We start from the raw sequence: 25,792 nt of genomic DNA on the forward strand, positions 1-25,792 counted from the left end.
GACTTGGGCTTTCTGGGTCCCTTTTTTTTTCTTTTTAAAATGGGGGCCCTGGACTTTTGTCTTGGGTTTTGAGGGTCCCTTTCAGCTTTGATTAGGTATTTATGAGGGATGGAGCCTTGATATGCGGAGAGAAGTGGATTTCTTTATAAGTCCAGTATAAAGATTTTTCTCTTTTGGAGGCTTGATATCGACAGTAATTGATGTTTTATTTTCAGTACATCAGCCTTGTTGAATGCAAGGGGGAGAGGTTGCAGCCATGTTCTTAGCTTATGTCGCTTTTATTTTGGAGAGTTACTGTCTTTGAAACTGGGATTCTCTTTCTCTCTTCTTTTATGGGCAGTCAGTAAGCAGTCATTGACTTTGAAAGAATTGAGTTATTTTACTTCCTCTTTCCTCTTTTCTTTCTTTTCTGTGATATACCAAGAATCTTAATCACTTTTCCTTTACCTAAATGCATGTTTATAATAATGAAAAATACATGTTTGTAGAACTGGAAGGACCTTTTGAGGTTATCTGGTCCAACTACCTTCTCTTACAGAGGTGGAAACAAGTAGCTAAGTGAAAGAAAAAAGATTTGAATGAGGGTCCTCTTGGCTTGTCTCTCGAAGATGCTTTCTTTTCTGGAATAACAAAGATTAGGGTACAGCATGTAATCCTTCTTGGTATTGGAGAACTCCTATATGCTATTGCTAAGTGCTGGAAGATAGGACTCACAAAACTGGGGTTCCATCATGCTTGCATGGGGCAGTGTGGTGCAATGGGTATAATGTTGGATTTGGAACCAGGAAGACCTGGGTGAAAATTTTTCTGAATCTCCATTCAAGGAGGCACCCATGTTGGCCATCAAACTGGGACCAATTTGAGAGACTTCTAGTCAGCTTCCCACACTAGATTCTTAGCTTTTTTTCATATGTTAATTCTGTTGGAGTGTAAGCTTTCTGAGGGCAGGTTGATTGTCCTGGTATTTCCAGCATTTAGCACAGTGCCTGGCATATAAGAAGAGCTTAATAAATGATATATCTATATCTATATCTATTTGGCCTCAAACAGTTACTACCTAATAAGGATGATTTCTAGCCTTTATAAAACATTTAAAGGCTTATATATATGATCTCATACAATGATATATTGTATACACATACATATATAATATGCATATATATACATATGTTTTATATATAACATACAAAATGTATATACAATAATATGTATATATTGTTCACATATAATGTATATACAATAATATATACATATTAGTACAATAATATATACATATTAGATTTCTATACCATATATAATATCAAATCTATTGTTTTTATGTAAAAATATATTTCTCATTTATTCCTCACAACAATTCTGGATTATATGCCATCACTATTCCTATTTTACAGATGTGAAAACTGAGTCAAATATACATTAAGTGATTTGGTAGGGGGTCATAGCTAATAAATATCTGAGTGAGGAACTAGACTCTAGTCTTCCTTATTCCAGGGCCAATAATCTACCATTGCTTACCTAGTAAGTGCTTAATAAATGTGTTTTGTCACTCTCTTTTCTGTTTCTCTCTTTTTTTTCATTCCTTTCTCTCTCTCTCTCTCTCTCTCTCTCTCTCTCTCTCTCTCTCTCTCTCTCTCTCTCTCTCTCTCTCTCTCTTCTCCCCCTCTCTGTTTGTCTGTCTCTGTCTCTCCTCATTCCTTCTCCCTGTCTCCTTTTATTATGGCACAAGCCTTTCTTTCTGATGCTCAATTTCCTCTTTTCTAAGAGGGATATAATAATAGTACCTACCTTACAGTATTGTGAGAATCAAATTTGCAGACTTTTAAGTGTTATATAAATTATTTAACTAGGTATTATTATTGTGTACCAGGAACACAATCATAACATAAGTCAGTTTTTTTTAAACAAACTTTAAAGTTTTGCTTTGTTGTTGTTCAGTCATGTCCAATTTTTCATTATCCCATTTAGGATTTTCTTGGCAGGGATACTGGAGTGCTTTGTCTTTTTCTTCTCCAGCTCATTTTACAGATGAGGAAACTGAGGCAAACAGAATTAAGTGACTTGCCCAGGGTTTCACAACTAATAGTGTCTGAGGCAGATTTGAACTCAGAAAGATGACATTTCTTGACTCCAGGTCTGCCACCCTTTCCACTGTGCCACCTATTTGCCCCTTGCTTCTTATAAATATCAGTAGATTTTTTAATTGGATAGTTGTGTTTTGGGTCAGCTACTTTTGGAATTGAATCTCTGGGAGTCAACTGCTGACTTTTGGCTTCCTTCTGTCTGTTTTCTGGATATCTGTTATGTGCCTCAAGGGTTTGTTTATCTATCTAAACACTTGGGCTGGTTGCTACCTCCCCTGTTTATTAGGTCCCAGAGAGATTTTGGAATCTGTATTGTGGGTTCAAGTGTCCTTCCTGACTGTGAAACATGAGTTCCTGCTACATTGGTGACCAAGGAAAATGAGACATGGGAGCAGTCTGTCCACCTGTGCCCATCAGCTCTGAGCTGTTTGAGAAGTTTAAATATTGAAGGGATTTCTTGCTTTCCCTCTTGAACCTGTGCTTGCCAAGAAGATAGTAGACTGACCTGGCCAAGGAGGGAAACATATCCTTTGCCCATCTACAACCAAGGATTTATGGGACACCTGCTATATCTTCAGCATTGTACACTTGGTGCTAAGCACTTGTCATGTTCTCGGTGCCAGATGGCTCCTACTGGGCACCTGCTCTATCCTAAGGGTGGTATACTGGGTGCTGTAGAAGATACCATGGAGGAGAGGTGATTAACCAATGGAAAACAGCAAAGAGGACAACCAATGGCTGTATTTTGGGGACAGACTAGAATAGATTAGAAATGTCACAGGAGTTCAGAGAGGACTTATAAAGGTTGTGGTGGTTAGGAAACACCTTGTAAAGGAGAAAGGAACATGATCTTGGGAAAATGGGTACAATTTGGACAGGCAAGATATAGGGTATTTTAGGCAATGAGAACAACATTCATGATGTCCAGAGGGCAGGAGTAAGTATGATGTATTTTCTTGGCTAAAAAGGAGAATAATCTCATTAGAGTATAGGACATATATGTGAGGATACTGGGAATTAGAATTAGGGATGGAATTATAGAGTGGAGTCAGATTAAGGAGATTGTTGAAACCCAAACAGATGCATTCAGATTTCACATAGTTAGGAATCAGGAAATTGGGAGAGCTTTAAGGTTTTTGAATAGGAGGTACTTTGCTGAAATCTGAATTTAAGAGATATTGATCTGAGTATATTCCATATATTTGGATTCTCAAAACTCTATCTTGGCAGTTTATAAACTGCCTGAATAAGAGAATCCTAGGACTCCAGGATCCTATGTTTAGATCTGGAAGGCATCTTTAAGTCCATCTAATCCAGTGTTCCTATTTGACATCTGCTTAGAATGAGGTGCAGAGATGTCAAATGGATTACCCAAAGTCTCACAGGAAGGAAATGGCAGAGCTATTGTTCAGTCCAGGCCCTGATACTATGTCTTAAACAAAGCAGCAGTTAGCACCTGCCTCCTGGCAACTATTTCTTTAGAGGTTCAGAAACAATGTATTTCTTGCCCCATCATGGCTCCTGCTGTTACTTGATATCAAGATTCCTCCATAATCGACACTTCCTTTCTGTGTCTTTTCCCATTCTGTCATGTCCAAGTTATCCCACCTCTTACTTTTAGGGAAATAAATTTGTACTTCAGGGGAAAAATCATTCCTTAGTGCCCTAGGCTCAGAACCTTGTGAAAATACAGGCAGTGTAGTCACAGCTGTGGATGGGGCTTGAGGATTTGTGACCAGTTGGTCCAGCATAGGTCAGATGGTTTACATGTTACTTTTCTTACATGCAGGGGAATGGACTAGATGATCTATGAATACTGTTTTCAGCTCTCAGGGCTTTAGGGGTCTATGAGCTACATTACTTGGCAAGGCCTGAATTTGATGTACTAAGCTGTCTCTCATCTCCTTGACTTCAGGGGACTGGCTACTCACAAACTGGTCTCCCATTACCTGAGGTGGGAGCCAGGTCTATTTAAAACATTTCTCGCTTACTATGCATCTTCTCTGAGTCAGGGACTCACTGTTCTAGGTCTGGAAATTTCTCCTGGAAAAAAATATTTGTCTCTGATTGTGAGTTGCAAAGAATAAAAGAGTAAATTTCTGCTGGATTCAGGGAGATTTTCCAGAAAGTTTCTTTTCCTCTTTGGTATTCTACCTGAGAACTTTATGGTAATATGCCTGAATCTTTTGATTTTTGTTGTTGTTGAATTGCCATTTCAGTTGTACCCAATTCTTCATGACCCTATTTGGGCAAAGATACAAGAGTGATTTGCCATTTCTTTTTTCAGCTCATTTTACAGATGAGAAATTGAGGTCAACAGGATTACGGGACTTGCCTAGGGTCACACAACTAGTAAAAGTCTGAGGCTGGATTTAAATTCAAGCCTTCCTGGCTCTGGGCCAGGCACTCTATTTACTGTGTCACTTAGCTACCCTTTGGAAGCTGATGAGAACTTTGGATAAAGAGCCTAGTGGTGTTTCAGCCAACAACCTCACCTTCACCTTTTAAAATCTCCAGCTTCCTTCAAATTTCAATCCAAATGCTCCTTCCTATACAAAATACTATACAATTCTCCTATTGTTTCCTCCTTCACCAAATTAGATAGGATATGTTTTTGTTTATATTTTTGTATTATACTTATATTTATACTTTTATGATAAATTGTAATCTATTTGAAGACAGGGATTATTTCTTTTTACCTCTGTATAAAGTACCTCTCAGAGCTCCTCAACATGTAGGAGTTAGTTGGTAAATGCTTATTAAGTGATTGATTATATACCTGGCACAACTTGGGGTAGAAACTGCCCTGAGTTTCATACTTCTTTAGAAATTGTAGGATCTGAGAAAATGCAATCCACATCCAGAGAAAGAACCAAGGAGTTAAAATAAGCAGATCGAATCACACTATTTTCACTTTTTTTGGGGTAACTTTCCTCTTGTGTTCTGTTTCTTCTTTTATGACATGACTAATGCAGAAATGTTTACATGGTTGCACATGTATAACCTATATCAGCAATCTTGGGGAGGTGGGATGAGAGAAAGGGAGGGAGAAACAATTTTAAACTCAAATTCTTATAAAAAAGAATGTTGAAAACTCTTTACATATAACTGAAAAAAATACTATTTACCAAAAAAAGAAGGAAAGGAGAAAAGAAAGAAAGAAAGAAACTGTAGGGTTCAAGCTGACCTAGAAGCAGCTGCCCTGTAGTCTGAGAAATACAAATTCATTGAGCTTTAAAGTCTTTAACACTAACCTCCTTCTCAGTCGAATCCCTGACAAATGGTCATCCAGCCTCTGCCCCAATATGGCTAGTGTGATAGCATTCCCTCATGAGGCAGCCCAATACATGATAGGTCATAGAATCAGGGGCTGACATTGCGTGTCTCCAACTCTAACATTCTAATGCCATCATTCCAACCTGGTGCCCTTGACCTAGTTAGGAGGAGGTCACCTCCAGGGAAGCTCTATTCTCATCCAGACACATATGTCCCTGGAACATAGCAGCTGGGTTGCCTGAATAGCAGTGGGGCACTTTGGGACTTTCTCTTACAACTATGTGTTTATTGTTACATGTCTTTGTCCTACTTCCCACCCAGTCCAACAGGTGATTTTTCCCTGAATCCTTTATAGCTTCCTAGGAACATATGGCAGGCGTCTTAAATGGGCTTACATTCCCTTTCCCCTCCCCTCTGCTGGAAATTGGTTCAGGGCAGCTAGGAAAAGGAGCTTGAAGGTAGTATATAAGAGCATTTTTGAATCAGTTCTTCTTAATGGGCTCTGCTCCCCTTTGGAAGGATGGTAGTGTCTTCAACCCTTGCCCTTGTGCCTGAGGTGAATGAGTCACAAAGCAACCAATGTGATTTTTGTGAGGTCATTGAACCAATAAATTTTTAACGAGTTGCCTTCCAGCTAACATCAACAGAGAAACTTCTGTCTTGTCATTGAGAGGACATGGCCTTTTTCTCTTTCTCAGCCCAAACTGTCCAGGATAAAATCTGCCTAAATTTTCTGCATAAGCTTTTTAATATTTTATTACATTGATATTTAATTTGACCTGTGTTTATTCACAGTTGGCATTTCCTACTAGGTTGGAAATTCCTTCAAGTTTGGGAAGCCTTAAGTTTTTGTGTATTCCCCAAGAGGGGTCTACCTTAGTATATTGAGCCTCAATAATTCAGTGAGCATTTATTGAGCACCGACTATGTGACAGGTACTTTATGAATTGCTGAGGATTTGTATAAAACCCATTCAAATCCATGAGTGCCTGCCCTCAAGGAGTTTACATTCTACCAAAAGGGAAAAAATGTAAGCTGATTGAGCTGAAGTAAATATCATACTTTTTGATTGGTCATCTAATCAATGTGATTAATTAAATCATCTTTAGCTGTATTAGTTCTACTTATTTATGTGGCCAAGAAATAGGAGCAAAGAACATGCGTTCAAATGTTACCTTTGCTACTTAAGGCAAACTTTTCATTTCTCTGGACTTCAGTTTTCTCATTTGCAAATGACCTCTGGAATTCCTTCCAGTTCTAAATCTGCTATACCATGATTCTCCATATCATCTTTGGGAAGCATCTAATTATCAGAAGAGAAGAAAAGAAAGCTTATTTCACTGTTCTGCCTCCTATATAATTTATATACAAATGAAATAGTTCACTAAACTTTTTCTACTGAATGGGGGAAAAAGTGCTAAAGGGGTAATCTGAAGAGTGTTTGTTAGGATGGGATTCTATCCTCATTGAGGATGTGGAAGGTGGGAACTATAGACGAAATTGCATGGATAGAAGCCCCAAGTCCTTTGTAGCCTCAGGGGGAATAACTACCTCCTTTCCTTCCCTGAACATGAGGTCATGAGGTCACCTTGAGGGGGACTTCAAGATAGGTATGGAGGACTCTATCTACCCGGGTGATGTACTTCCTGCATTCTGACTGAAGACATCCTTAGCTTGTGCATTCCTGGGAGCCAATGGCCATATCTTTCTGCCAGACTTCTAGGTTTAAAAGAATTTCACTTCATTATTCCTAGAAATTATTTTTCCAGGGAATACAAAGCTCCTTAACAGATGAATTTTATTGTAGAAATTCATAGCTTAAGTATTTTTTTTTTCTACAGGGTAAGGGGGATGGAGTTGGGACAGGGTGAGGAAAATCAGAAGGGAAACATTGAATGCAACCTTTCAGGGAATTCTGCCCACTCTAAGCATTTGAAATACCATAGCTCTTTGCTTTATTTTTAGCAGTATTGGGAGCCCCGAGGGCAACAGGGGGAGTGTGTGATGTGGGAATCCTATTTTTTACTCAGCCTTTCAAATGGAACCCTCTTACAGTTTTTATGCCTGATTTGTTTTCCTCTGAAGACAGTTGTGACTGAAGCCAAAAAACCTATAGCATCCCCCTCTACAAAGCTTGGGAAGACACAGATAAATGGTGTGAAATTCTGTTTGTTTTGCCAACAATCCACCTTCCCTTTCCCTCCCAAGCAACTCTAGTACCTCTAATATTAAAACATCATTCCCTGGCTGAGTTGTGGTGATGAATGCATATTCCCAGAGGTTGTGTCTAAGAATATTTTGAGTGTATCATGTGTCTATCTTCATCTCAGATGGGACTGTTTGATTGGTCCATGTAATGAGTGAGTCAAGGGGCTGATCTATCCACTGAAACAAAGGGCCAGCTTGACCAGGGTCCTCCCCAGCAGGGACCTGTGGGTTGGAAGATCAGGTGAGACTAAAGGGAGGGCAAAGAGTAAAAAGGAGTGAAGCTTTTTCAGGCAAAAATGGAGGGAGAGTAAATGGTGGGAGACTCCTTAGAATCACGAAGCTCCATCCCTTTGGATAGGGATGGAAAAGATAACCCTTGTGATTCCTTCCAAGTCTAAGATTTTATAATTCTTCATTCTGGTTTCCCTCTTACTTGAATTTGGATATGTCACAGTCCATGATCAGGAATGGAATTCAGAGACAGAAATAATCATTTAGATAAGGAGTTCTTAACTTTTTTTTTCTTTGTTTCATGAATCTCTTTTTGTCTATGTGGTAAAGTCTATGAACTCTTTCTTAGAAGAATGTTTTCAGACACATACTATTAAAAGAAGACTAATTAAGCTGAAGTTCGGTTATCAAAATATTTTTTAAAAAGCAAGCTAACAGATCCAGCATTAGGAAATCCTGATTTAGATTAACTCTCTCATTTTCCTGATTAGGGAACTGAAGCCTAGAAATAATAAATGCTTTGTCCAAGAGCATATAACTTATTGTTGTTGTTCAATTATGACTGATTCTTTGTGATCCCATTTGGGGTTTTCTTTGCAAATATGTTAGTATGGTTTTCCATTTCCTTCTCTGGCTCATTTTACATATGAGGAAACTGAGCCAAACAGGGTTAAGTAACTTGCCTAGGGTCATATAACTAGTAAGTATCTGAGGCTAGGTTTCAACTTGGGAATTTGTGTCTTACTAACTCCAAGCCCAGGCATTCTGTCCAATGCACTTCTAGATGCCCATGTAACAAGTTGATGGTAAAACCCAGAACTAAAGCCTCTTTCTCCTGATTCAATCTTTCATTTTTTCTGTGACATCATGATGTTAATCTATTAGGTTGGGTGAAGACCCCCCTATATTTTAGATCAGAGGCATCAAATTCTGTAACATGCAAATGCTGCATGCAACTCACAAAATTCTCTGAAATACAAGCAGAATCAGATAAAAATTTAATTGGGAAGTGTTTAACAAAATAAATAAAATATAATACAACAGAGATAATTCTAATAGGTGGTTTTTGAAGTCAATATGAAGCCAGCAGAGATCTTTCTTTTTAAATTTGATTGCACTGATTTACAGGCTCTTGCTTGAAGCCTTTCCTTTATCACTCTTTGAAATCCTATGTGTTATGTTCCACTGTCCCAGGACCTTCCTGTCCTTCCTTCTCCTTCCCCATCAAATGTTGCTGCCTGAGAGGATCTAAGATATGTATATGAATATGTATCTCTCTCAATATATCCATACATATATCTCTTGGACATATATGTTTATATTTATGTGTGTACATCCACACATACGATGTTACATATATTTATTATATTTATTTTTAAGAGACAAATGACTGAGAAAGGGAATTTTGTTTTTCCCAGCCTAAAAACTGACTAATTCAGGCTCTCATGTTAACATTTCAGTATCAGAGATATCAGGCAAGTAAAGGCAACCAGGTTATGGAAAAGATTCTCACTTTAGCATTAGGTACTTCGGGTTATAGCCCCTGTTCTCCTATTGCTTCTGTAATACTGGGCAAGTCACTTTATCCTACCTTTCTGGGCCTTAGTTTTCTTATCTATAAAGTAAGGGGCTTGGAGCATATGAGCTTTTGTTCTAGTGCAAAGAAACTATGATTTCAGTTTTTTGGCGGTGGAATGATGGCTAGGCTGGAAAGTCTTAGAGGTACCTCGACATTTTCCTGAAAGAGGTTCCAGCTCTGCTTATCTGTAAGGCAAACTGCTCTCATTAAATAAAGGAAGTCAGGGCTTTATTAAAAAAATTAGTAATAAATTTTGTTTATTATACTGTATGCTATATTTATTGTGAGCAGGATGGGTGTGTGTGTGTATGTGTGTGTGTACATTGCTTCTTCCTCACTAATATTTTGGCACAGATTTACATTGTATCCAGCTAGGTCCTAATATTCAAGATATTCTGAGTCTTATGTGTTAGGTGTGGAGTTCAAATGTACACTTTGTTATGCTGTGAATGACTGTGGTTATTATTTCCCTTCCCTGATTCTTAGTTTCCTAATAGTTTGTTCATAAGTATTTGTATATTGTCTCTTCTGCTAGATCTTAAGCTTTCTGAGGGAAGGAACTATCTTTTGTCTTTCTTTTTATTCGAATTCTTTAACTAAGTGTCATATATAGTAAGTAGGTGCTTAATAAATGCATGATTATAAAATGGAAGATATGAATTAAATGATCTATAAGGCCCCTTTAAGCTCAAAATCTAGGATTATTCAGAAATATTCTCTAAATTTGTCCTTCTTAGTTCAACTTGACCTTGGCCATGTTACGAAGGGCAGGAGATATCTTTTCAGATCTGGTTAGTTAGTGGTTGAGTCATTAGGACAAGAGAGTGCCAGTTGATTATAATACTAGTACAAGTTCTATGAGCCTCCATAGGGATAACTGCTAGAGAGAAATAGACAGGAAGGATTATATTCTGACCTCTAAGTCCTGCATCGATATGGCTTTATTGGAACAAAATGGGAAAGCAGTTTTGTGCCCAGGATTGATGGAGCTAATTTGTCAATAGATATTTTGGCTCCTAGATTAATAAGGGAGAGCAAACGTGTCATCCAGGATATAAAAGTTTTATGATTTGAGTGTAAGGTGGAGTCATTATTCATGTGTGGTTCTCTGAGCCCTTGGGCAAGCTGTTCCTTAATTGCATCTCAGTAAAAGGCATGTGTCCCACAACACTATCTTTATTTTCCTTCTAATCTGAGAGTACTTTTTATTTTATCTCCCTTTTTTATGATTATGATGGAGTTTGCGTGTGTGTGTGTATGTGTGTGTGTGTGTGTGTGTGTGTGTGTGTGTGTGTGTGTGTGTGTGATTTGACTTTGTAGTGATGGAAACAGCTGGAGAATCCTTGCTCTGCTTGATTTAGTGACAATAGTCAAGTGACTTAACCTCTCTGGGGGGTGGAGGGATGGGGGAGGAATGAAGAAGCATCTACTATGTTCCAGGAACTGTGACACATATTATCTCATTTAATCTTGAAGTTAACAACCCTGGATTGTAGATGCTGTTATCCTCATTTTACAAATGAGAAAAATTAAGGCAGAATGATTTACCTAAAGTAAAACAGTTAGAAAATGGCCCAGGCCAGATTTCAATTCAGATCTTCCTGACTCTAGGCTCTGTGTTCCATCTACAATACCACCTGGCTGGCCTTCACTTTGCATTCTGCAAAATGAACCATTCCATATCCTGCCTCTCTAATGGCAATGTTGCAAGGATCAAATGAAATAATGTATAAAGCAGTGCTTTAGAATTGCTATAGCAGTGGCTAGTTAGACTTTTCTGAATGACAATTTATGTCAGAAATTTTTCTTTTTTTCTTAGTAGCAGCTTCCTCTGACCATGTCAATCAATGAAGAAGTCTTTTAAGGTACCTTTGGTTTGACCCTTGCCATGCGATCTAAAATTGGCCTATGAAAAGGGACAAAATGTGGTTGTTCTCATGGAGTTTGCAGTCTTACCTGGAGAGATAGGGCTAAGATGAAGAAAAGTTGGCGAAAATGAGGTGAGGAGGAGAAGAGAACAGTAATGATCTTCTGCCTAGATGATTGGACCATAGAGATCACCCCTAATTGGAAGGGAAATGAGAGCGAGTTGTCACAAAAGTACTAGATTTAGAAAGAGGAGAGAATGTGTGGGAAGGATTCAACTAGAAATCTGGGTCCACTGAAAAGAATGAGGTGACATTGTATCCTGGATCACAGGCTCTGTTCAGTCTCACTGAGCAGCATAGGATAGAAGGATTCAGAGCTGAAAAGGGCCTTAAAATGAAAAGCCCAGTAGGATTCAAACCCAGGTTATTTGGTTTCCTAATTAAATGTTGCTTCTTTTGGAAAGAGAGTGTTGATAAAGGCTACCCAAGTACTTTTCAGCATTCACTCTCATATTATATAGGATGTAGGCCTAGGGATACTTAGAGTTGGGAGTTCAGACTATCTAATCTGATCCTTTTCCTATCTTGCCAACTTCTAATGACCTATAGAGATTGATTGAAATGAATTAATTTTGTTCTTCAAAACAGTTTCTGAAGTTGTCTTTAGAGCATTAAAATAGGGTAATTCCATATCCTCAACTCATTTCTTTGTATTTCCTACCCCTACTTTAAAGAGCTGACAAATAATATATATTTGGAAAGCATAGAAATAAATATTTGGAAAATGTAGACAAATATGGAAATAATTATTTGGAAAAATTCAGAATTAATTTGATAATTGTTTTCTAGACAAAAATTGCCTGATAGTAAGTTTGCTTTTCTGAGCTAAGGTGGTTGGATTGTGGGAGAGGGTGTCCCAGGACTGAAAAAAAATTCTCTGTGAACAATGGGAGAGATGACTAGACATTTCTTTCAATCCACCTGCACAGTCTTGTCTCTGGTTTAATTTACTGCCTAATCTGATTCCTTTTGGAAGCATCAGAAGTGTACCATGCAGTTTGACATGCCTCACAATCATTCACCTGTAATGGTGTGAAAAAGGGCAGATGCCATTGAAAATACCAATTCCTTTTTTGATGAAACTTTCATTGGGTGAGGTTTTCTGGGGTTCCTGGTCGTGACTTGGGGATATAAAAATAAAAGAAAGGAAACTAGTGGCTGCCCCCTTTTTTTAGGGCTCATGCATGGCGGTGATGACGTCAAAATATTTTCGAAGATGAAAACACAGCTGTTGGGTTACTTGCATTACAGCTGATTTTCTCGTATGCTTAAAATAAAGGTGACGCCTAGAAGTCCTATGGAAACACATTCACACCTTGTCAGTTAATGAGTCGTGAGTCTGCAGCTTCTTAGCAATCTCAGTAACGTTCTATATTTTGAAAGATATAAATATTGGTGATGTCGTAGCAGGTGTTGCTTCTCAGCTGGATCTCAGTACAAGGTTGACACCATCCCTCTTCCAAAAAATAAAAACCCTCAAAAAAAATGCGAACCCACACACAAGCACCAGATTTCTTTTCTTAAATCATAGAGTGTTTGGGCTGGAACAGCCCTCCGAGCTCAATCCCCCTAATTTTTTAGACATGATAGCACATAGAGAAGGTGACACAGCAAATTGGCTTGGAAACTGCAAGAAGGACCGGGCTTTGTAGTAGGTAGAAGGCAGGGGCAGGGAGTGAGGGAGAATTTCTCTTCCTGCTTTCCTCTCATGAGATATTTTGTGCAGACTCTAAGGGTTACTTAGAGCTTCTGATTAAAACTCCCAACCTGTTTAACTAGTTGGAGGGTGGCCCAAACAGTATTTTATTGTCACGAATGAGAAAATAAACACTACCAGAAAGGAAGTGAGTGTTAAATCACAAACTGTACATACAATGCAGTTGCATTTTGATTTGTCTACTATACTGGCTGTTCCATAAACATAAAACAAAAAATGGACTGTTCCCAGGCCCATTATGGATATTTCAGTGTGCCCATGAGCCAAGCAACCCGTCTTACTCTATATTGGGTGTGTCTCTGTGGGTTCCACTAAATTCATGAATTCAGTATTCATCCTCTTTTAAATTCTGTTCCTAATTTCTGACTTAGTGGATAGAGTGCTATGCTTTGGGGTGAGTAATTTAACTTCTATATGCCTCCGACAACTCCCTAATTTTTAGCTAGGAAGTTAGAAATTGGTGAATTTCTTTACTGATGAATAAATTCTACTTTCTTTTCCATGTGAAAAAAAAAAAAAAAAAAAGATCTTTATGCCGGTGAGTCAATCAACAAATATTTATTAAGAGCCAAGAATTTCTTATTAGTACATATTTATTAGGCACCTACTTTATTCTAGGGAGAGGGTTAGACTTTAGGAATACAAAGATTATTGAAAATAGTCCCTCTTCTCTAGGAAACTGCATTCTGGAAGGAAAGACAATGTATTCACATACAAATATAAACAAGGTAAATATATATATATATATATATATATATATATATATATATATATATATATATATATATATATATATGTATGTATCACAAATCCTTGCATGTTTCCTCATATCAGTTTGTGTGAGGAGGTAACAGTGGGGAAGTGCAGCTAGGTGACACAGAAATTGAAGTGATCTGGGAGGGCCTGGAGTCAGAAAGACTCGTCTTCCTGAGTTCAAATACAACTTCAGACACTTCCTAGCTGTGTGATACTGGGCAAGTCACTTTGCTCTATATGCCTCAGTTTCCTCATCAGTAAAATCAGCTGGAGACAGAAATGGTGAATGACTCCAGTATCTTTGCCAAGAAAACTCCAAGTAGGGTTATAAAAAGTCAAGCATGACTGAACAACAGCAATAATGAATTTTGAGGAAAATTGCGGGGTTTTCTCTGCCTGATTGACTCTCCACTTGGGTATTCTTGACTGAAAAATCTACAAAAGACCAGCTAGATAGGAGATTTTTCTCATACTTCCTATGTATTGGAACTTATTAGGTTCTTGATAAGCGAACATCAAGATTCCTTACATATGGGTAACATTTTCAATGCTAAAGCATTTCCACATTTGTTTTTTCAATCTCGTGAAGTAGTCAGGGTAGCTGTTATTTTTCTAGATGATAAAAGAGGACCCAAAAGAGTATAAAACACTGTTTCAAGGTCATACAGTTGGTAGCAGAACTGAGAATGGAATTTTCTGATCTTCTGAGAAAGGATCTTTAAAAAAATTATTAAATTTATTTGTTTTTATTTTTTTTTAACTAGACCATGTTTCAGAGGATCACTTTTGCTAATATGTTATGGGAGTAGTCCTACCTTTAATTCGATGGAAGTTTGCCAAGTATCTTCTAAGTACCAACCACTCTGCTCTGCATGGGAGATACCAGTTGCAAATTAAATAAACTCTCCCACCCTGCCTTTTTTTTTTTAAATGAGGTTGGCAAATCTAGAATTTTCGATGGAATAGTCACCCTTAATTATTAGAGGGAATTTGAGCTCTGACTCATGCCTGCTTGCTCATGCCATCCCTATTTCTGAGTCCCACAGCTCAAAAGGGACTTGGAAACCTTGGATAGAACTCAGAGAAGAGCTGGAAAAATGATGAAAGGGTTGGAACATAAATCCTAGAGAAGAGAGGCTATAGGAATTGAAAATGTTTGCCACAGGAATAGTGAGATGGATGTTAATTTTATAATATTTCAATTCATAGTCTCACTAAATTTTTGGATTAGATAGAATCTTCGTGAGAACTTAATCCACTGGTTCTCAAAGTGGGGTCTGCAGACCCTTGGGAGTATCCAAGACCCTTTCAGAGCATACTTAAGGTCAAACCTACTTTCATAATTAATACTAAGCTGTTTTAATTTCTAATATGGTAAATATTTAAATCTCTAACCCACCCAAATAAAAGCTTTTTTGGGGGTGTCCTCAATTTTAAAGATCATTTTGGAGGGTCCTCAATAGTTTCTAAAGGTGTCCTGAAACCAAAAGGTTTGAAAACTGCTGGTCTAGTTCTACCACCTCCATATCAAGATCAAGAGCAGGAAAATAACATTCTCAACATTAGACAGTGAGTTAATGGCAGAGTTGGAACTTAAACTTGGGTCTTTGGATTTCTAGGTCCCACTTTCCCTCCTTCACCTTTGTCTCTATTTTAGTTTATATTCTTGAGTTCCATTTCTGCTGAGAAGCAATGTAGCCAATAGTGAAAAATGCTGGCTTTAGAGACACAAAGACCTGCTTTTGAATCACATCTCAGTGTCTTAATTGATAAAAGACTAGGGAAATGACAACCATTTAAAGCCTCAATTTCCTTATCTGAAAGAATAATAGTAATGGTACTCCTACCTACTTCTTGGGTTATTGTGATGAAAGTGACTTTCAAAACTGAATCTCCTATACAAATGTGAATTGTTATTATTCTATACATAATCCTATCCAAGGCTGTTACATGATACAAGGAAAGAAGGCTTGGCCCTATATTTTCAATGGAGAAGCAATATAAGGCAGCTACTTAACAGTATGAGGCTGAATATAACAAAAACAGGCCATGATTGATGACATATCTTTAAAGTCTTTCCTTCCCAGATTAGATTTTCAACACAGTAATAAATAAATATTTATTAAGTACTTGTTCTCCTCCAGACACTGTCCTAAGTCCTGTTGATAGGAAGATAAAAATAAACAATCCCTGCCCTCAAGAAGCATGAGTTTGATCCAGGGAGACATGTATAAATCTGTAAAAACTAAAAATGAAATAATTTTGGGAAGATGGGCAATGAGCAGCTATAAAATAGTCATTTATATGCAATACATGAGGGACTACAGAGACAAAAATGAAATTCCTCTTGGTGCTGTGAGGGGATAGGGAAAGGAAGATTTGTAGGTAAGTAATTACAGAGATAAGTAAATACACAGTAATTTGACTGTTCCTGACAGGTAGCTGAGCTGAGTCTCGAAAGAAGACAAATTGATTTTTTTTTTTTTTTAAATTTAAACTATAATCCAAACAGCCGGGGGTCTAGCAATTCAGAGGAGGGAGAGTGCTGGGAGCTGGCATGGTCTAGGAACATTTCATGGAGGAGGAGGGTGTTAAATCTCCTTTTCTTCATCTTTCCAAATCCTCCTCTTAAATGATGTCCAACTGAGTCCCTGAATGTTCATGAGAATGTCAGCCTGGCTTGGACTCTTCATATGCAGAGGGCTTCTCTATGGTTCTTAGGTTGCAGGAGAAGAGGAGTCTCTGGAGGAGAGGCGTTCACTGAACTTTTCCTTGGATGGCAGGATGAAGTGACTCAGGCCCCTACAGCCACATGATAGGACGGGTGTCCTAATGGTTTTGTCTTGCTGAGCCCTTCTCACAGCTGGCTGGCATGGTTTTTGATGCCGGGTTCATCAGCTTTATTTTTATTTTCTTGTCTGGCAAGCTTTTTTCCTCGATAGGTGTTATTTCTAAGGCCGATGCTGGGTCATGCATAGAATCTGGTCCTTTTTAGGAGGTGCAGATTGGAAACAAGTGTCATCTTTTGAGGAAAATTCTGATGGGAAAAAGAAAGATTTTATCAAGGAAGAAAAAGCTTTCCTTGAAACTTCAGCCCATGAGTGTTGGGAATTAAAACCCAAGTGGGTATATTCAACCCACCCTAAAATTCCAAAGACTTTTCTACTTAAGATATATTATTATCCTTTTAAATGAAGTCTTAATTTTGGAGAGGAAATGAGAATTTTATGGTTGCATTTCAAAGTCTTTGGTATGGAACTTAATAATTGCTTACATTTCTATAAGCATTAAGGTTTGCAAAGTGTTTTATATCCATTATCTTATTTGAGAGTCACCACAATACCAAGAAGTGGATGCTATTATTTTTATTATTTTACAAATCAGGAAACAGAGACTGAAACTGAAGCAATAACTTTACTTTGGTCACTCAAATCAAGTCAACAAAATAGAAGTACTTTCTATGTACCAGACATTAACCTAAGCCCTAGGGTTATAAGCATAAGGGTTATAGTTATCTAAGATTTATATAAATCCAGTTCTTCCTGGGTGGGTGCAGAAGTCCAGCTCCTATACTACATAGTCTTTTTTTTTTAATTAAAGCTTTTCATTTAAAAATATATACATAGATAAAATTTTTCCCTCCCTTCCCTTCATCCCCTCCCCTAGATAGTAAGTGATCCAATATATGTAAAATATGTGCAATTGTTCTATATATATTTCCACAATTACCATACTGCCAAAAAACATTGAATCAGAAAGGAAAAAATGAGAAAGAAAATAAAATGCAAGCGAACAACAACAAAAAGAGTGAAAATGCTATGTTGTGATCCACACTCAGTTCCCACCGTCCTCTCTCTGGGTGTGGATGGCTCTCTTCATCACAAGACCACTGGAACTGGCCTGAATCATCTCATTGTTGAAGAGAGCCATGCTCATTAGAATTGATCATTGTATAATCTTTCTGTTGCTGTACTACATAGTCTTTGAACATGTGTCTTAGAAAGATCTTAGGGCTAGGAATAAGAAGATGTAAGTATTAATTCTGACTTCACCCAAATTATAGACTATTTGAACTTGAAGGTATTACCCTACTTGCCCATTTAACAGATGAGGGAATTGAGGTACAGAAAGGTAATGTCTAATGAGGGGGATCCAGATCAAATCTTACTTGAGATCTTTATCAAGAGAAGAGGAGAGAAGTGTAAACTCTTCATCTCAGCTTAACAAGTTTTATTGGCTGTTTATACAAGGCACCATGGCCTCAGAATACCTCATGTTCATGTCTTACTCCTCCTGTTGGGATTCTTCTTATGCTTAGAAATCCAGATCTATCCTGATTGTGCAGACCTGACTAAGTGACTTTAGGTCTCAGTTTCCCAGAAAATTCTTTTTTTTTTTAAATAATGTAAAATAATAGCCTTTTATTTTCAAAATACATACAAAGACAGTTTTCAACATTCACCCTTGCAATACCTTGTATTCCAAAGTTTTGTCCTTCCCTTCTCTTCCCTTAGACAGCAAGTAATCCAATATAGGTAAAGCAGTGTGATTCTCCTAAACATATTTCCACATTTATCATGCTACCCAAGAAAAATCTGATCAAAAAGAAAAAAAAAGCAAGCAAACAACAACAAAAAAGGTGAAAATACTATTTTGTGATCTACATTCAGTCCCCATAGTCCTCTTACTGATGCAGATCAATCAAAATTTCAAGACTACAAATTGATAAGAAAACACCAACTTTTTTTTTTTCCTGAGGCAATTGAGGTTAAGTGACTTGCCTAGGGTCACACAGCTAGGAAGTGTTAAGTGTCTAAGACCAGATTTGAACTCAGGTCCTCCTGACTTCAGGGCTGGTTGTTATCCATTGTACCACCTAACTGCCCCAACACCAACTTTTCAAGAGGAAGATTCCCCAGTTGGAGCTCCCAACTCTAATGAAATCACAAGCCCCAGCAAAACAAACAAGACTATTCTCATTATTAAGTTTCAGGATTAGGAATTGGACACTGGCTAAAGCAGAATGAGGATTGCTTGGGAAGCACATCTGATGTTTCAGTAATTTTAACTCTCTTTCATTTGATAAATAATGTCTTGGGAAAATGACTTTTTAAGTACAACATAATGGTACTTGGCAAAACCTTTGCATATTGACTTCTTGGGGCAGGTTTCTGTTTGGACCCTTAAGAATTTAGAAGAGGCTTTAACTTGTGTCAGAAGTTTTGCTTTCAAAGGTAAAATGCTTGGAGAGAAGTGTAAACTCTTCATCTCAGCTTAACAAGTTTTATTGGCTGTTTATACAAGGCACCATGGCCTCAGAATACCTCTTGTTCGTGTCTTACCCCTCCTGTTGGGATTCTTCTTATGCTTAGAAAGCCACACTGGAACAGAATTAGGCAGCAAAAATGTGGTTATGATCTGGAGTTTTTTCTCCAATTATCTGGGAGAGAAGGGATTGATTTATGCCTTCAGAAAGATATGATTTAGCAAGTTCTTGTTCATACTTTGTTTTGACATCATTGAGTTGTCAATTTTGGAATCTTGGTCATAAAGGTTACACATCTTTACAAGAATGGCCAGAGAGAAGAACAACCATATTAGCCCAAACTATCTGTTCCTTGAACACAGCTTTCCTTCTTTCATCTCTCTGACTCTGCACCTGTTGTCCTGTTTCCTAGAATGCATACTCCTCATCACCTCTTAGAATTATTAGCTTTCTTCTAGGGTCATCCTAAGAACTACCTCCTATAAGAACCCATCCCCCTTGGTTTTTTTTAAACTTCAAATATTATACAAATGCATCCCCCAATGGAATATAAATTTCTTGAGGGAAGGACAGTTTTTCATTGAGTCTTTGGCTTCCCAACGGCTAACAAAGTTCATGGCACATAATGGTATTTGATAATGTTTCCTGATTTAATGATATTGAATTCTAAACTGTGGTTCATCCTTCTCTCTCTCAGGTAATTTGAATACCTCTTTTAATGTAATGGGAAGAACTTGGGAGAACCCAAAACTGGGAATCTATGGGAAGCTCAATTTGGGGAAGATTTTCCCTCTTTCCTTGGCAATTTACAAGATTCAGAACATATAAATGAATCCCAAATTTTCCCAATTAAAGCCTCTTCTCAAATATGGGGAAAAGTTCTGGTGAATTGATGTTTCATTTTCATTCATTCATTCACTCAATATTTATCAAGCACTATGTTCCACCAGCTGCTAGTGATTTCCCCTTTGTTATTATCAAACATCTATACAGATCTTGTTTATACATAGCTGTGTTCATGTTGCCTTTCCTACTACAACGTGAGCTCCTTGAGGGGAGTGGGCTGTTTCTTTGCCATTCTTTATAACCCCCAACACTAAGTAATGTGTCTGGTAAATATTATAAGTTTGACAAAGACTTGATGGCCATGTGCAGGGGATCACACTCACCAATGTAGTGGATAAAGCGGTGGATAAAGGACTTTATAGTCTTGTTGAGGAGGTCCACTCACATAAATAACTAGACTCCAAATTGGCATATACTCAGTTACACAGAAATAACTTTTTTTGAGAGTTCAGAGAAGGAAGAAATTTCACTGGACTGTGAGCAAGGAGTGAAGACTTCATGGAATGGTGGAGAAGGAGTGAGGCTAGAATGCTGAGTGGGATTTTAACAAATGAAGAAAAGGTATCCCAGGTTGGAGAATGTTTTGAGTCAATGACTGTGTGGAGACAGGGAAATATAAGACATCTGGAGGATTGGGAAATTCTATAAAAATATTTTTATGTTCTTGTGTATTTTGAGCAACAATGCTTATTTTTTAGATTTCTATCAGGGAAGTTATCCATGTCCTTACACAGCATTCTCTCCCAGTCAGAGTCAGAAGCCTGGATCAAAGGAACCATGGACTCAATCCAGTGTCTTGTTTAGCTCTGTCTCTGTCTCTATCTCTTTCTGTTTTTTTCTCTCTGTTTCAGTCTCTGTCTGTCTGTCTCTCTCCCTCTCTTTCTCTCTCTCTATTTGTGAAAAGTGGCTTCAATTATATGAAAGCATATTATGCTTGAGAAGGTTCCATTTTTTTTTCTCCATGATCTCTGAAGATGGAGCCATGAGCAATCTGTGTAAAGAAGTCAATTTAGACTTGTTTTAAAGAAATGAAATAAAATAAGAAATGAAATAAAATCTTAATGAAAGATACAGTAGATCTCCCCTTATTGGATATCTTCAAGCTGAATAACTACTTGCCAGACATGATCCAAAAGACATTTTTGGTCAGGCACATTTATCATCTGACCACCAAAGCCCATCTCTCTTTTAGATACCATGGAAAGATCCCACTCCATGAATTGATTGAGGCTGAGTTTTCCATGAGCAGGCTCCTTGGTTGCTCTAAAGCAAAATGTATAGAAAGATCAACAACTCAAAACAAAAACCAAGACATATCATGACAAAATGAAGGAGAAAGTAAATGTTGGGTATATGTAGCTCATAAGTCTTGTCTGTACAATCAATTTCCTTTAGAGTGAGACTTCAGTTACCAATGGTGGAAAATTCCCTTTGGAAATGGGATATTTTCCATCTTGAATTAATGTGGTGGTGCTACTTGTTGGCATTTCCAAGATGGGTGTGGTTGGGATTTGGGTTTGGAGACCTCTGTGGGGCTTCAGGAAGTGGTGCTGGGTGTGCCAGTTAAGGACAACCTCTCCCAGTGAGTCAGAACTGAGGTTGTATTTTCATGTGAGACTGTAGTGAGGAAGGGGAGGTAGAACGAAGGGAGGTTGCCTCTTCTCTGGGAGAGACTGCAACCTGGCTGCCCATAATCACTCAGTGTTCTCCTTCCCCTCTGCCCTCACTCCTTAAGTGTGTCACAAAGGCAAGGTTAAGACCTGATCTACACTCACATCATTTTCTTTTTGACTGGAAATTATTGTGACTAGAATAGGATGAGTAAATTTCTATGAAAGATGTCTTCCATGGCAACACCATCTTTAGTGATTATAATTCTTGCTTTATTGTTCAGATTTTTGGTGTCAAAAGTCATAATGGTCTTTGAGCAAATATATTATAATTGTAAGAATAAACATAGAATAAGGCTCTGTCTTCTGATTTCTTAATAATTGACATTTTAAAATTACTCTAAAGGTTCCTAAAAGTACTTTACATTATCCCATTTGAAACAAATAATACCACTGTGAGGTTGATACTGCTGATGTTATTATCCCATTTTATAGATGGGGAAATTGAGGCTGAGAGTGGTGAAATTATTGGCTATCTACAATGCTATATTACATTGATTATGATAAATGATCCCATTCCTTAAGGAATCCAAGCCATACATGTCAGATTCCATCTAGAGCCAGCCTTGGCATAGATTCCAGTGCCTTATCTGCCCCCATCCAATTCCACTTGGACAAAGGCCAGTCAAGTATTGATCTGTTTTATAATTTGACTTTTATGTTTGCATTGGGGTAAACTGGGCAGCCACAAACTGCTCAGGAAGAGATCAACTGGTGTGGGTCTGTCCCACAGAAAAATCCCAGGAAGTTGAGAGTAAAGTTAAAGTTAGAAGGACCAGCAAAATGTGGGAGAAACCTGCAGGTTTCAGGCATCCAGGACAGCAGGCAAGAACCTGAGCCTGGGAGCTCAGGGGATTTACAGGGAACAGCCTTACCAAGCAGGTTGTTTGACATTGAATCCTATCATTGAGGCTGTTTTCTCAGGAGCACACAGATATTAATTGTAGCCAGAAGGAGGTTGTGAGACCTTGTGGGTGAATCCTTAAAAAGGCAGGGGTGGAGAGGCTAGGATCATCTCACAAATCAAAAGGTGGGGACATCCTGGGAGTGTTATACCTCGTCAAAGGGGAATCGTGGCCTGCATGTTAATGAGTGGGACTAGTTGGTGGTCTTGGACACAGCAAAAACAATTGTCTTCTAAACCTTCTGGGAAAAACTTGGGTCCATGCCCAAACTCACAATTCATGTCTCTAAAAGATATGTGTTGGAAGCCTCAGGAGAATTTTAATTGAAATAAAAAAAATTCTGATTTTTAATAAATACCAAAAAAAAGGACATAGCCATATATAGACAAGAAGAGAAATAGAATATTATATGTGAAACCTCAAATTCCTGCTACATGCAGCTTACTTTATAAAAAGAGCATATAATTTCTTTTTTTGCTGAGGCAATTGGGATTAAGTGATTTACTCAGGGTCATAAGTCATAAAACTAGGAAGTATTAAGTGTCTGAGGTCAAATTTGAACTCAGGTCCTCCTGACTTCAGGGCTGGTGCTCTATCCACTGTGCCACCTATTGCTTGTAATTTCAATTTATTACTTTCTAAGCTGACCTTAGCAGAGTTTTTGGTGGATCATGATGGAGTATGACCCACTGGATATAGCTATCAACTCCAAATCAGAAGGACCAAAGAACATATTCTCTAAAAAATCAAGGAGAACTTTCTTAATCAAACACATTATAGGTCATCTATACCTCTTGCTTCTCTTTGCCACTTGAAAAGAAATTTTTTGGGGGGATAATCCATAAATTAGTTAGTCAATCATAATGTATTTATTAAATGCCTGTTAAGTGCTAGGTGTTTGGGATTAAAAAGGCAAAAATTAAATATTCTTTGCTTTCAAAGAGATTATATTATATAATAGAAAACAACATATAAAACATATGTACACTAACAAAATAAACATGTGGTGGCCTTTTTTTGGGAAACAGATTAGGAAAGGTTTTATGAAGAAGGTAGCCTTAAACTGTTCCTTGATGAAAATTAGGGATCCTAAGAGACTCCTTTTAATTTACATGCCACCCTAGGCAAGTCATTTAAACCCATTTGCCTCAGTTTCCTCAGCTGCAAATGAGCTGGAGAAGAAAATAGCAAATCATTCTAGTGCCTTTGCCAAGAAAACCCCAAATGGGCTCAGGAAGAATTCCACTGACAAAAAGATTCAACAACAACAATGCTATTCATTGCATAATCCAGGAGGAGAGCACTGGGAGTCAAAGTGCAGAAGGCAGCCTTTGGGGTCATCCAGTCTCTTTTAAAAATTGAGAAAGGAGGGACACAAAGAATGATGTGAGGTTTTTTCATACATGACCATGAATAATTTCCCCTAAAACCAAGAGATAATAAAGTTCAGTCCCATTATTCCTTTTTTTCTCTGTCCAGACCTGTAATTTTGTTGACATAGGGAACTTCCATTGAGGAAATTACCAAATTGGTATGTGCTCAGCAGCTTATAGTCTTAAAAGACCTCCTGGCCTAGGTACTGAGAGGTTAAGGTTCAAAGTCACACAGCCAGTATCAAGGACAGAGTTTTTATTCAGCTCATCTTAACTCTAAAGTTAACTCTATATCTGCCATGCCAAATTACTTCTCTATCTTCTTGCCTATTACTGCTAACCCAAACCAATAGTAATTCAGGAATTTTACTGGTTCTGATTTCTGAATCACAATAATGTTCTTAAGCAATGTTGGATAGGTTTTGAGAAGTAGTCAATCAGATGAAACGGTAATACCTGCCCTTCCCTGCTTTTCTGTCTTACATGTATTAGATGGAACCCTCACCTGAAGCCCATTATCCCTCCCCCCCCCCCAGCAGAAGCATTTGTAGCCAGTCTGGGATCTATCAGTGGTTGGTGATATACTTGGTAGTCCACTAATTTCTTGACAGTGGGTATAGAAATACTAATAGTCTTTGCTTTCAAGGAATGTTAAAGCTGGGACAGACTTTAATAAATTTTCTAATCCCAGATGCCTTTCTTTACAAGTAGGGAAACCAAAGCCCAGAGAAACTGTTGTTTGCTCCTTGTCATGCAATGAGTGAGTAGCAAAGCTGGAATTTCTGATGTTCGGTTCAGTTCCCTTACTCCTACCCAATGCTTCCCCCTTCTATTTACCAACAGAAGTGTCATAGGACTACAGATTTGGTCTAGAAGAGACCTTGGAGATTATTTAGTCCCACTCATTCATTTTATGGGTAGAGAAACTGAGAGAGTGGGATGACTTATTTTAGTTCACACAAACGATATGTCCACAGTTCCAGGAACCCAGATGCTCCCACCAGAAAGCTAGTTCTCTTTCCCACTGGTCCATATTGCCTCCTGAGTGTTAACCAATCTCAATCAGCAAATATACTGTGAGACACATTCAATTATAGGGATGAGGAATCTCTTTGGGTTTCCAAAGTGTTTTTAAAAAGATGAGGAGTCAGTAATAAGTCTGTATCTGCCTAAATCTGGGTGACAATCCCCTTTGTCTGTTGAGTTTCCTTCAAGTGAGGTGGCCATGAACGCAGCTCTGATCCCACCTGTTTAATTTAGCCTTACTCTTGAGCAAGGCCATGCTAATTATATCTATTCAATCCAAAGGGTGATATAAATAGGGTGCTAAGCATCTGTCTTATTGTTAACAGACATTATTGAGGCACCTACTGAGCACAACACTGCCCTAGACTCTTTGGGGAAATATACAACATTTAGAAGAAATAAACTCCACCACATAATTCACTTGAAAACCTAGTTGAAAAGGCAAAATATGTACACACAAAGCAACAGGAGAACAATCAAAATGGCAGCATTATAATAGCTAACAATTATAAAATATTTCAAGTTTTGCAAAGCATTTTACATACATTGACTCATTAAAGTACATCAACAACTCTGGGGAGTAAGTCTACTAAGGCTATTTGGGTTTTTTTGTTTGTTTGTTTGTTTTGAATCAGAACTCTGATTTCATTGGCATATAAGAAACTTCTGTTAAGAAAACTCCCTCTATCAATGTAGATTGATGTCCTCTCTTCAATTTATGGTTTCTAAGAAGAGCCTGGGCCATTAATGTGCAGGATCATACAATTAACAACTTACATGCAAGCCTTCTTGACTCTATCAATCAGTACCTTATCCATTAGGACACACTGCCTCTTTAATGTGAATTCACTTTTACAGTATTACTCATCCTCAAATCATCTAATGTGTATATCTGGCCCATCCAGGTAATTCTTTTGTCTGATCCCAGTT

At 37.9% G+C, this 25,792-nt stretch overlaps 1 protein-coding gene across 1 annotated transcript in view; it reads left to right on the forward strand.

The window, feature by feature from the left end:
* The window catches only part of KCNMA1 (potassium calcium-activated channel subfamily M alpha 1), an 893,014-nt gene that overhangs the window by 33,034 nt on the left and 834,188 nt on the right, over positions 1-25,792 (forward strand).

The sequence above is a fragment of the Sminthopsis crassicaudata genome, chromosome 2 (genome assembly GCF_048593235.1).
Source record: "Sminthopsis crassicaudata isolate SCR6 chromosome 2, ASM4859323v1, whole genome shotgun sequence".
Taxonomy (NCBI): domain Eukaryota; kingdom Metazoa; phylum Chordata; class Mammalia; order Dasyuromorphia; family Dasyuridae; genus Sminthopsis; species Sminthopsis crassicaudata.